This window comes from Musca autumnalis, unplaced genomic scaffold, assembly GCF_047663935.1.
Source record: "Musca autumnalis isolate F117 unplaced genomic scaffold, ASM4766393v1 scaffold_3, whole genome shotgun sequence".
In the NCBI taxonomy this organism is placed as follows: Eukaryota; Metazoa; Arthropoda; class Insecta; order Diptera; family Muscidae; genus Musca; species Musca autumnalis.
In genome coordinates this window covers 210,300,946-210,315,154 of record NW_027411866.1, presented here as the reverse complement: position 1 = coordinate 210,315,154, position 14,209 = coordinate 210,300,946, and the positions used below count along the sequence as shown (strand labels likewise).

General features: G+C 31.5%; 2 protein-coding genes and 1 non-coding gene across 20 annotated transcripts in view; 2 read left to right on the top strand and 1 right to left on the bottom strand.

The window, feature by feature from the left end:
• The window catches only part of Nadsyn (NAD synthetase), a 443,475-nt gene that overhangs the window by 167,883 nt on the left and 261,383 nt on the right, over positions 1–14,209 (top strand). The window lies entirely within an intron of this gene.
• The window catches only part of Nna1 (Nna1 carboxypeptidase), a 411,438-nt gene that overhangs the window by 160,843 nt on the left and 236,386 nt on the right, over positions 1–14,209 (bottom strand). The window lies entirely within an intron of this gene.
• TRNAM-CAU (transfer RNA methionine (anticodon CAU)) lies at positions 2,651–2,722 on the top strand. The gene has a single exon. It is a non-coding gene; the product is annotated as a tRNA-Met (tRNA).

Here is a 14,209-nt window from a genome sequence, read left to right as displayed (position 1 = left end):
CATCAGCGGAAAATGGGTATCTGTAATGTGAGAAATAGTACATCCATATATATTTCAAATATATAAAATGTTTTGATGTTATTACCAATATCACATGCGGTTGCTTCTTTGTCCAATAAAATATTCTTATTATCCTGTTTCATATTCGTGAATTCAATTATAAAATGTATTGGCCATTTAATTTACTTGAAAGCACCTTTACTTTAAGAAAACACACAAACATTGATTTATTTCTGCACTACCGATCCACACAGAACGACTGCTTTAAAGGAACTGCCAAAATAAACCAAACTGATGGTTAAAACAATTTTATCTGCCTGCCTAAACCACCAAGCAGAAAAAAACATGAGAACTCGTACCGTTTTTTCTTTTCCTCTTCGTTTGTTAGGTTCATAAAAATCAGCAACAAAAAACAGTAACAAACTTACATACAAGCCTTCACCCGAGCACAAATAAATGAACAAGCCAAATGCCACACAAACGTTCCATCCCTTCATGCTGCAAAAATTCCATGACCATGCTTTGAAATATACATAGCAACACTCACATCTCAAGAAAAAAAAAAACACAGCACATTGTTGTAGCGCTCTCTTTATGCCCTAAAAATTTTGTTTCTCTCGCTCTTGAGAGCGAGATCATGCGACAAACGTTGAAAACCATTTTAACTACAGACATTTATTAATAACCATAAACAAATTTCAATAAATTATTTGTTTGAAATCGTTTATTGATCGCTTTTTAGTTACATTTTCATGTTTGATAAACATTTTCCCTATATATTCGTAATATTTTATCGCCATTCGACAAAAATATGGTGATAAAGCTTTTAATCAAAATTTTCTGGGTGGCTTTTTTTTCTGTGTGTCATGGCAACTATAATACAGTGCGTCACCTTTAGGTGTTGTTGTGACACATTTCCCGTTCCATCGTATTTCCTGTATGACAGTAATGTCGGCCTTGTACTTTTCAAGTACATCTGCCAATGCGTAAACTGCACCTACTCTATAAAGTGTACGAACATTCCAGTTGCAGATTCGCAGATCATGGTCCATAAAACGTTTGCGGGGGTCGTCAACTTTAGAGGGATTTGTTTTTCTTTTCTTTTGTTTTTTCATAGAAGGCTGCTTTTTCTAGGGGAGGGTTACTAACTCGGCGCCCAAACCGAAGGTTTTAACGTTCTTATGGGTGAACGCGCGGCACATGTTAGCTCACTACCTTTATCGGGTGTTAAAGTCAGCTTCCCAGGTGACACCACTGGAAGGTCAGTGTCCACTTGAGATGAGAGTGGGACCAAGATAAATCCTGGAATTTGCCATGTTAAAGCCGGTCAGGACCGTTCCTTGATATCTCTCATCCCCTACGTCAAAATTACGCTTTAAAAACACTGATACTACCCGTTCTGATGTATGGTTCCTAAGCCTCGGTACTTGCGCAAGCAGATAATTCAGTGCTTGGTGTGTTTGAGAGAAAAATTCTTCGAAAGATCTACGGATCAATCTGCGTTGACGGCGAATATCGACGTCGCATGAACCACGAGCTGTATCTGCTATACAACGACATCAATATAGTTAAACGTATTGAGATGCAACGATTGCGTTGGCTAGGCCATATCATAAGAATGAGCGATGATGAACCCGCTAAAAAGGCGTATAAATATGAGCCGCTTGGCGGTGCACGCAGAATTGGCAGGCCAAAGAAGAGATGGCGCAAACAAGAGGATGAAGAGATTACAAGGCGTGGTATTCCAGAAAGAGAAGCAATAGACAGAGAGAAATGGAGATCTTTTCTTAGTTCGGCGTATAGAACAAATGTTCTGTAATGGGCCAGCTAAGGCCGTCATCAGACCATCTGCTTTTTCACATATATTACATCAGCTGTTCTGTATATTAGTATACCCAAAGTGACAACATACATGTGAAAAAGCAGATGGTCTGATGGCCGCCTAAGTAAGTAAGTAAGTAAGTAAGTAGGTTAAACACGTGGTCTCCAGTTTTACCCTTTTCAATGAAATAATTTCATGAAATTAGGTGTTCTTAGATCGATTACCCGACTACAGCATTTTCATAAAATTGCTTTAGTATGGAAATCGATCTAAAAACGCATAATTTTATGAAAGTTTTTCAATGAAGCCACTCTAAAACGGATAAAAACTAAATTATTTAATGTTAGTCTTATCTGCCTTCATACCTCAACCGAAGACAAGGATGAACAGTAGAGTTGGGTAATCTAGTTCCTAGTACTAGTCCTTGTACTAGTTCCAAAACGTATGAGTAACATTATGAAATGTAACGTGTGATATTAAGTATAGACAGTATGGTCAAAGAAAAAATGTGGGCCATTGGAACTGCGAAGTGAACTACATATATAATTCCATATTGTTCCTTTGGTACAACTCTAACAGACCAACAATGTACATTTAAAATTGTTTAGCAGATAAAACAGTTGTTGTATCTTCAACTCATCAACAGATAAGCTAAAACAAATAGCACACACACACACATCAGACAATTTTTCAATCAACCCCCAATTCCACCAACAAACAAATCAAATGTGCTAGCCGAGTGTGGTTTGTTGTTGTTACAGTTGTTGAGTTGCTGGTAGAGAGTGGTGCTATGTTTATGTGAATCATTTAATCCACCGCTTCGCAACAAGCAGAGTGGCGCAGTGGAAGCGTGCTGGGCCCATAACCCAGAGGTCCGAGGATCGAAACCTTGCTCTGCTAACTCAAGTGTTGTACAAATCTTGGGAATATTTCTTTTTTGATAAATTTATTTTATTAATTTGTTTTTTGTTTTTAAATTATGATTTGTTGCCTTTTAATTGTTATTATTTATTTGTATAAGTATTATTAATTTTTTATAAATATTATTTATATATTATTTTGTACTTATTATTAATGTTATTTATTTATTATTATATATTTTAATTGAATATTTTTAAACTATTATTTATATTAACTATTTTGTATTATTATGTATTATTTTTGATTTTTATGTATGTATATTATTTGTTTTTATAATGTATAGTATTGAATTTTTTACATTATTTAATTAATTATTATTTAATAAAATAATTAATAAAAAATAGTAATTATATTAATTATTTTATTTATTATTTCAAAATTTTTATACCCTACACCACTATGTGGGGAGGATATTATTAGTTGGTTTTGGCCAAGTTTATAACGCATCGAAATAATGGTCGTATATATACCAAAATGAATGTCTCGACGAGCTGAGTCGATCTAAACCTTGAAATCACCTTGGAATTACGCAATTTTGGGTGTTGATTAAGGTCCCGGAGGGAAAGAAGCCTATTAATTTTGGTAATGGTCGGATAATATTCAGGGGTCGGAATGGGCAAAAAACTTATTTGAGGAAAATGTCTACGTTTTATTTCAAAGCGAATATCTCCGAATCTATAAGGGGTATATCAAAAGCAAAACCTGTCACTGAAATTAGAAAACATCACCTTTACAACGATGTGAAGTAGGTTGTCATAGGTGGTCAAACAACAGAGATATCGCAATAGTCGGTAATGCATCCCTTTTTCCATTTTTTGTGCAATCACACTACAGGTCGGAATTTTGATCGGATCCTCACGAAATTTTGGGTGTTGATGTGGGTCTCACAGAGAAAGAAGCCTATTGATGGTTGGCGCACATCCCACTTTTCCATTTTTTTATTTGAGTTGTACTGACGATGCACTTAAATGTGTTTCAACAAAATTGACCTGTATTAATGAAGACATTCAGAGCAAAGGCTCTAAGCTATCCCAATTATAATATTTTGAATTTTACCAGTCAAAAGCTTATGCACAGGGGTAGTGGTGTAAGGTCCCGACCGACTATAGCCTTGGCTCACTTGTATTATTTATGTATTTATAATTTCTTATATTTGAATTCATTTTCTTTTTTTAGTTTCAAGTGTGGTAAAAATCTGGAGAGTATTTCTTTTTGATAATTTGTTATTTATTTATTTTTTATTGATTTGTTATTAGGATTTATTGCCTTTTATTGTTATTATTATTTATTTTAATAATTATTTATTTTTTTAATTATAATTTAATTATTATTAATTTTTATTATTTATATTAATTAATTATTTATTATTAATATTATTATGTTTATTATATTTGTTTTAAATTTTGTTTTATTTACAATTTTTTGATATTATTTTATATGTTAGTTTTTATATTAATTTATTATTTATTTTTAGTATAATATTATTTTTTGAATTAATTATATATTTTTTTATTATTTATTATATTTATTTTTTTATACATGGGTAAATCCTGCGTGACGAACGCTACATTTGTACGCGTTTTCGGGCATAAATGTATGTTATTTTATTAATTATTATTCAAATTATTAAATTAGCATTTAATTTATTATTTTTTATATTATTACAAGATAATAATATTTTTTCATTATTACTTTATTTATTATTTCATATTTGTATTTATAATTTTTTATATTTGAATACAATTTTTTTTTAATTTTCCAAGTGTTATAAAACTCTGTGGAGTATTTCTGTTTGATAAACTTATTTTGTTCATTTAATTTTTTATTGATTTGTTTTTTACTTATGCTTTATTGTAATATATAAAAATATTATTATTATTTATTTATTTTTGTAATAAAGTATTATTTTTATAATTATCATTTATTTTTATTATTATTTCAAATGTTATTTTATTTTTGTATGTATTTGAATTCAATTTCTTTTTTAGTGTGGTAAAAATCGGGGAGTATTTCTTTCGATAAATTTATTTTATTTATTTAATTTTTTTATTGTTTTTTTTTTAATTATGGTTTATTGTCTTTTTATATATTAATATTATTTATTTATTTTTCTAATTACGTATTATTTGTATAATTAGTATTTATTTTTATAATTATTATTTATTTTTATATATTTATTAATTATTAGTGTTTATATAATTTTATTATTTCTTTTTTTTTATAATATTATTTTCTTAATTATTTATTTTTTATGTTATTTAATTAATTATTATTCAAATTATTTAATTAGCATTTAATTTATGATATTATTTTGTATATTATTTTTAATTATTTTTTATTTTCTGGTTTGTTTTTTACTTATTGTTTATTGGTTTATTGTAATATATAAAAATATTATTATTTATATATTTTTTTTTGATAATGTATTATTTGTATAATTATTATTTATTTTTATAATTATCAATTATTTTTATTGTTATTATTTTATTTATTATTTCAAATGTTATTTTTGTATATGGGGATTTCTGAGTGAAATCGGACACTTTTTCAAGATGAGGTTTTTGATTTCCGTTATTTTTTGCTGTGGTGATGCTGCTGATTAACAAAACATTTTTGTATATTTTCAGATTTTTTTTGACTAACGGTTCCAGAGATATCGCGCCTTGATAAAGTCAAATTCTGTAAAAACTACATGCAAAGAAATACTCATAACTTCTTTAATATTGGTCCAAATGGAAAAAATCTTTTTTTGTATGTTTTGTTGTTTTATCAGCTATTAAATAAAAAATAGCAAAAAAACTTGCACAGTGGGCTTGGATGCTATTTTCGCGATTTAATATTTAAAATCAATTTTTAAAGATGTTCGACCCCTTCGATTTTCTTTAAATTTTTTTGTATTAAACTACGTTCAATTACAAAAAATTTAAGTCCTATATGGTAATGGGATTCGGACGATTACTATTTTTTCTGAATTTTTTAAAATTTGTCAATTCAATTTTTCCTTTATACCATTGTCCAAAATTTATTATTTTATTAAAAAAATTAAAAGTTTAATTTATAAATATTTGTTTTGATTTTATATTTATGAATTTATGTCAAACATCTTAAAAACTGCGTCATTTTTCGATTTTGAAAATGCATCAACGAAAATTCCATTAAAGCCCACTGTACATTTTTTGTCTTTTTTTTGTGATAAATATATAATACATAATGATAAATATGTACTCTTAGCTTCAAAAATACAGGAAATACAAATTTTGGACAAAGGTATTAAGGAAAAATTGTATTGACAAATTTTAAAAAATTCAGAAAAAATAGTAATCGTCCGAATCCCATTACCATATAGGACTTAAAATTTTTGTAATTGAACGTAGTTTAATACAAAAAAATTTAAAGAAAATCGAAGGGGTCGAACATCTTTAAAAATTGATTTTAAATATTAAATCGCGAAAATAGCATCCAAGCCCACTGTGCATGTTTTTTTTTGCTATTTTTTATTTAATATGTGATAAAACAACAAAAAATACAAAAAAAGATTTTTTCCATTTGGACCAATATTAAAGAAGTTATGAGTATTTCTTTTTACAGTTTTTACAGAATTTGACTTTATCAAGGCGCGATATCTCTGGAACCGTTAGTCAAAAAAAATCTGAAAATATACAAAAATGTTTTGTTAATCAGCAGCATCACCACAGCAAAAAATAACGGAAATCAAAAACCTCATCTTGAAAAAGTGTCCGATTTCACTCAGAAATCCCCATATATAATTTTGCATGTATTTGGATTCAATTTCTTTTTTTATTTTTCAAGTGTGGTAAAAATCGGGGGAGTATTTCTTTTGATAAATTTATTTTATTTATTTAATTTTTTCGGTTATTTAATTAATTCGGTTTGTTTTTTAATTATGGTTTATTGTCTTTTTATATATTAATGTTATTATTTATTTTATAGTATTTAATTAATTAGTATTCAAATTATTTAATTAGCATTTAATTTATTATTTTTATATTATTATTTTGCACATTGTTTTTATTATTATATTTGTTATTTCAAATATTATTTAAGTTTATTATTTATAATTTTTTATATTTTTTATTCATTTTTATTGATTTTTTAACTATGATTTATTGCTTTCATATTTTTGATAAAATTGTTATTAATTTTTATAATTATTATAAATTTTTATACCCCACTTCACTACGTGGGGAGGGTATTATAACTTGGTTTTGACCCAAAAGTTTGTAACACATCGAAATAATGCTCGTAGACACATACTTATATATATCAAAATGAATGTCTCGACGAGCTGAGTCGATCTGTCTATGTGTGTCCATCTAAACTTTGTAACCAGCTACAGGTCGCAATTTTGATCGGATCGTCACCAAATTTTTGGTGTTGATGGGAGTCCCGGTGGGGAAGAAGCCGCTTTTACAAGGGGTATACCAAAAGCAAAACATGGTAATGAAAGTAGAAACTATCACCTTTACAATGATGATCAAACAACGGAGATATAGCAATAGTCGGTGATGTATCCCATTTTCCGATAGTTTTGTAATCACGGTACAGGAAGAAGCCTATTAAGTTTGATGATGGTCGGATAATATTCAGGGGTAGGAATACGCAGGAAACTTATGTGGAGAAAAGTCAACGTTTTATTCGTATGCGAATATTTCCGTTTCTAGTAGGAGTATTCCAAAAGGAAAGCCCGTCAATGGAAGAAGAAAAGCTCTATTTTACATTGAATCAGATTATGTTTGCAAAGGTGGTCAAACAACCGAGTCGATAATGCACAAAAAAATTTCCATTTTTTTTGCAATCACGCTACAGGTAGCGTTGATGGTAGTTGATGGGGGTCCCACAGAAGAAGAAGCGTATTGACTTTGGTGATAGTCGAATTATATTCAGGGGTCGGGATGGGGAAAAACTGATGTAGAGAAAAATTCAAAGTTGTGTTCTTTTGCCAACATCTTGGGTTCTGGTAGGGGTATTCCGATGCCAAAGCACGGGTTGGCGAAGGTGGTCAAACAAGGGAAATATCGCAATAGTCGTTTTTTGGAATCATGCTAGTTGCTAATGGGGGTCCCAGAGAGGAAGAAGCATATTGAGTATGGTTTCAGTTGGATAATATTCCCTAGAAGAAATGTTTACCAGTGAAAACCTGATGCACAGAGGGTAGTGGTTTAGGGTATCACATAGTCGGCCTTGTCAAGGCCATATCCTTTACTCACTTGTTTCATTATTTACTAGCAGACCCCGGTCCGCGTTGCTGATCCTGAGTTTATGCTTAACAATTCAGAATAAAATAATTGTCAAACTGAGGAGGATTTTAAAGTTACTCACAGATGTCTGTAACCTTTCTTTTTTCTTACGGACTGTCGGATTTTTTCGCCCATTGATGCTGTTTAGGATTTATTATCGTCCATGTCCCCTGCCTGTATCCTAAAGCGATGTAGTTATAAAAGTTAAAAAAAAAAAAATGGTTACGTCGAATTCTCCCGCTTATTAAGACTTATATGTTTTAGTTTTTCATGGCTGATAGACCGTTGAACCTCACCATTTAAGGAAATTTGTAAATATCGGATTTCTTGATCGGGGGCGCAACCACTGTTGTCTAGAGAATTAATTTGCAAGCCGATGCACTCATAAGTTTAGCAAATATAGCGATTTTAAAAAAGGCTTCCGAAATTCGTTTACAAATATATATATTTTGGACCACGGGACATTCCTGAACATTTTCCGAAAATTAGATGAAATTAGGTTCAATAGTTTTGGAAAAATAATGTATTGAAAAGAGTGGGCGTTGTCATCAGTATTCAAGATATAACATATTTAAAAAAGTGGGTGTGGTCCGGTATTTTGGCTCCAAATATGTACACCATTGCCTCCCAAAATGTATGCTGAAACCGATATAATCATAAATTTGGCTTATACATATAACGTTAAAAAGAAAGACGTGGGGAAGGTACCCCAACACCTACGAAATTCACAGAATATATAAGTTTGATGGAAATCAGTTCAGTAGTATTGGAGATATAACGTTTAAAAAAACATTCGTGGTCTGGTCTTTAGGCCCTAAAGAAGTACTACATTGTAGATTAATCCGTAAATTTTTAAACCGATACATGCGTAATTTTTGCAAATATAGTGTTTCTTTAAATAGGGGAGATACTTCGCCCTCGCTCTGGAATTCAATGAAATATGTAGCCTGTTTTTGGGGCCATCCCTGTACATTCCCTGACAATTTTAGGAAAATCGGTTCAGTAGTATTTTGCAGAAAAACATTAAATTGAAAATTTAAAATTTAAATTGAAATGAAAATTGAAAAAAGTAAGAACGGCGTTAAGTTCGGCCGGGCCGAACTTGTTATACCCTCCACCACGTGTTGTATTGAAGTAAAGTGGAACAATTAGTTTCCTTTCGTTTATGAAGAAGAACAAGTAAAAAAGTATCAGTCGGCTTTGCCGACAGACATATACCCTCAGCCTGTGCAAATTGAAACACTTTTTTCACAATTTTGGTCGTATGAACCGACAAAAATGTTGATTAGGATTAAAGTTCAAAAATTTTGCGGAAAAGGTACTTAAAAGAATGGACCGACATAGACCATGGGGGTGCCATTATGGGTTTTTACACCCTTCGGGCTGTTTTCTCAAGAAGTATGGACTTGCCCCTGAAACAACTTTTACCATCGTAATTGAGGCAGCGAATGTAAGTTGCTTCAACAAAAATCAAAGTGATTTGATAGCAGGTCTTAAAGTGAACCTATCCAAATTTTTGTGTGTTAGTTACCGGATGGAGTGGACAAATATAGTCCATGTTTGAACCTGATCTATACCTGGTAGATATTATGAGAATGTGTAAAGTATGGACCAAATCGGTCACACCCATCAAGAGCTATCGTGCGCACAATTTTTCCGAATATTTTTGAACTTTTTTGGGGTAGGTACCTGAAGGAGTGGACCGATATGGCTTATCTACAAACTTAAACTAAGTTTGGAAACAATATTACGAAGGCCAAAATTTAGGCCGGAATCGGCATATCCGATCGAGAATTATGTTGCGCTTCCACCCATAAACATGGTGTCATAGGGTTTGTTTTTCAACTTTCAGGCTTTTTTTCAGGAAGTATGGATTTGCCCGTGAGGAATTTTGTACCTTCGTATAGGGGACAGTGAATACAAGATGCTACAACAAAAACCAAGGCGATTCGAAAGCAGGTCCTAAACTGAACTTTTTTTTGTGTGGGAGGTACTCGAAGGAGTTTACCGATTGAGTCCATATTGGAACCTCATCTAAGTCTGGTAGAAATTTCATGATGTGCAAAGTATGGACCAAATCGGTTGCTCCCTTCAAGAGTTATCGTACGCACAAATTTTCCGAACATTTTCGAACTTTTGTGGGGGAGATACCAGAAGGAGTGGACCGCTATAATCCATCTTTGAACTTGAACTAAGTTTGGACAAAATATTACGAAAGCAAAATTTTGGACCGAATCGGAAGATCCGAGTTATCTTGCGCCCCAACCACTACACACGGTGTCATAGGGTTTTTTGTAACTTTCAGGCTATTTTCTCAAGAAGTATGGACTTGCCCCTAATGAAACTTACAGCGTCGTATAGAGGACAGCGAATACAACTTGCGTAAACAAAAATCAAAGCGATTCGAGACCAGGTCCTAAACTGAACTTTTCCGAAATTTTGTGTGGGAGGTACCCGAAGGAGTGGACCGATTGAGTCCATATTGGAACCTAATCTAAGTTTGGTAGAAATTACACGATGTGCAAAGTGTGGACCAAATCGGTTATTCCCTACAAGAGTTATCGTGCGCACAAGTTTTGCGACAATTTTTGAACATTTGTGGGGGAGGTACCTGAAGGAGTGGACCTATATGGCCCATCTTCGAACTTAAATCGAATCTGGACAAAATATTTCGATACCCAAAATTTGAACCGAATCGATTGATCCGTTCGAGAGTTATCGTGCGCACCAGCCAGACAGACGGACAGACAGACAGACGGACGAACATTGCTAGATCTACTCAAAATTGTCTGAAACGGATATTTTACAAACATACTTGGGGTCTAAAACCATTATTTCGATGAGGCACATTTTTGGTCGTATCAAAGTGCAAATACCCTCTTTAGCCTAAAGGCTGAGGGTATAATGACGTTATTTTAAATATGGAAAGTGAAGTACCCCGTCACCGTCAATTCATGCAAATATGCATCCTCTTTCCTCTCGAGGCCTGAACATTCCCTGAAAATTTGAAGAAAATCGGTTCAGTGGGCGTTATCAAGTCTTTGGGTCCTAAAAAAGTAGGTAAGTTCGGAGACACAACCACAATTGTCTCGCAAATTAATTTTCAAACCGATACAATCGTAGTTATTTTAAATATATAATTTTTAGAAAATAGGGTATAGAGGAAGTTCCCCGCCCCCTCCGAAACTAAATTTGTAGCCTATTTTTATCAGGGGCTATCCCTGTACATTCCATGACATTTTCAGGAAAATCAGTTCAGTAGTTTTTTGTAGAAAAGGTGAAAATTGAAAAAAGTGGGCGTAAATGCGGGACTGGCCAAATTAAAAACCTAAGTTGGGTTATGACGAACATTTCAATAAAAGATTTATCCAAATCAGTTCAGCCGTTCTCAACTGAGGCCAATACAAACGGACGAGATTGGTTTTGTATTTATTTATGTAGATTGTTAATATTATAATATTATTTTCGAAACTAGTATTTTCTGCCTTTCCCGAAATTAAATCAATTTTAATAACTACACCCCAATTTAAAAAAACTTGTTGTTTTTAAATTTTGAAAAAAAAATAAGATTAAGATTAAGATTATTAAAAAAATAAGATTACCTTAAAAATTATAATTATTATTAATTTTTATAATTATTATTTATTTTTTAGTAATTTTAAATTTATTACTTTTTTACATTATTTTTTAATTTATAAATTTAATTTCAAATATTATTTTATTTTTTGCATCCATTATTTTTTATGTTTTCATATTTAAATTCAATTACAACTTTTGAATCACTGAAAATATTTTAAGGTTTACCCCTCATACCAATTGCGGATATTATTCGAATGTTCGGCACAACATTCGAAAACGATATCACATTCGAAGAATTGGCAAATGTTTTTCGGGTGTACACAAGCACGTTGTTCTTTTGTTCGTCAAAAGTTTAAAAACGATATCGTTTTCGAACATTTGGCGAATGTTTTTTCTTTTCAAGAAAAATTCTTTCGAGAAACATTTTTTACTTTGAAAATTTTTTTGTTTTACAAAAAATATTTATATCGTTTGTAAAAAATTCCCATTTGCTTTTTTCAAATAATTCCGATATAAATGCTACGTATAATATAGACAATAAGTGTTGATAAAGACAACATATGGGTAGGTTGCCAAACGAAAGACAACAATGTTTATCAACAGTTACATATCGAGTCGCAAACATAAAGAAATAAAAACGGAAAAGGTACATAACAGAAACATCAAGAAACTCCACAAAAAATGTTTTTCGCCACTATCGTAAAAACTATCATCTTTCATTCGCTAATAATATTATAAACGATATTCGAATTCGAAGGTTTTCCTGCCACAAACTGAGCGACGAATGAATCGTTTTCAATTCGTTCTCGTGTGTCGTTTTCGAACAAAATATCCGCAAAACTATCGAAAAACATTCGAAAACGAATCGTTTGCGATAGCAATGGTATGGGGGGTAATTAAAATTAATTTCTTGTCTTCTAAGCTCTACCCCCCATACCATTGCTATCGCAAACGATTCGTTTTCGAATGTTTTTCGATAGTTTTGCGGATATTTTGTTCGAGAACGACACACGAGAATGAATTAAAAACGATTCATTCGTCGCTCAGTTTGTGGCAGGAAAACCTTCGAATTCGAATATCGTTTATAATATTATTAGCGAATGAAAGATGATAGTTTTTACGATAGTGGCGAAAAACATTTTTTGTGGAGTTTCTTGATGTTTCTGTTATGTACCTTTTCCGTTTTTATTTCTTTATGTTTGCGACTCGATATGTAACTGTTGATAAACATTGTTGTCTTTCGTTTGGCAACCTACCCATATGTTGTCTTTATCAACACTTATTGTCTATATTATACGTAGCATTTATATCGGAATTATTTGAAAAAAGCAAATGGGAATTTTTTACAAACGATATAAATATTTTTTGTAAAACAAAAAAATTTTCAAAGTAAAAAATGTTTCTCGAAAGAATTTTTCTTGAAAAGAAAAAACATTCGCCAAATGTTCGAAAACGATATCGTTTTTAAACTTTTGACGAACAAAAGAACAACGTGCTTGTGTACACCCGAAAAACATTTGCCAATTCTTCGAATGTGATATCGTTTTCGAATGTTGTGCCGAACATTCGAATAATATCCGCAATTGGTATGAGGGGTAACAACATTCATTACACATACATACATATGTTTATACAGAAATGAAATGTATCTCTCTTGTTGATGTTATTAAACAAAGTTCATAAAAAAAGTTTATCTAATCCATGTTGCTGTTTTTTAAAGTTCTTCATAAAAGAAAATCATAAAAAAGGAAGAGTCAGTCTGAATGTTTGTTTTTAATTTTGCCATGTTGGGTTATAACCTGACATTCATATGTACGGATCTTGATTTGGAATGCAAATGTGAAAATATACACATGCTGTTGTGTATATGTATTAGGGAGGAATATAATTTGTTGTCGGTGAAAGATCATATAATGGGAAACAAGGAAGATGTTTCTCATACAAATTAATGATTTTAAAATTGTTTTTAAGTTTTGGAGTCGTAGATTTTTTATTAAAAAAGTCAAAGTCTCAAAGAACGTCAAATGATTTAAAAGATAAAAAAATAACATAGTGTTGATTTGTGATAGTAGGATGTCTACATCCGTTTTGGAAAGCTGTTCTTCTTTATTGTAATTTTTACGTTAGCCGCATATGTTGGCCTCTTCGTCAAGTTAAAGCTAGAATTTTTTCTACACTTCTTCCAGGACCCATATTCACTATATTCAAAATAATATTTGGAAGATTTTTGCTTATTTCTGTAAAATTATTCTCTAATCTTGATCATGTTTTGTGAAATCTGTATCCAAACCAATCCTGAATACTTGTTTAAAATGCTCTTTCAAAACAGCAGTCCCCAATTTCACATTTTTCATATTTCCCTTCGTCTTCCCCCTTTATCCACACATAAGTTCTGTGTAGAAAATTCATGCATGTGAAAAAAGGCGCATTGAAATAAAAAAAACTCTACTGTCATGTCGGCTGTCATGAGTTTTAATAAAAGCATGACATAACTCTGTTTTAACCGAAATGAAAAATTGTGCATCCTTCCAAACTCACACAATCCCGCCACGTTTTTTTTCCATTTTTTCACAGTCAATTACAAAAGTCAACGCGTGGATATGGATGCTGCAGAGGGGGCTTTTTTCCT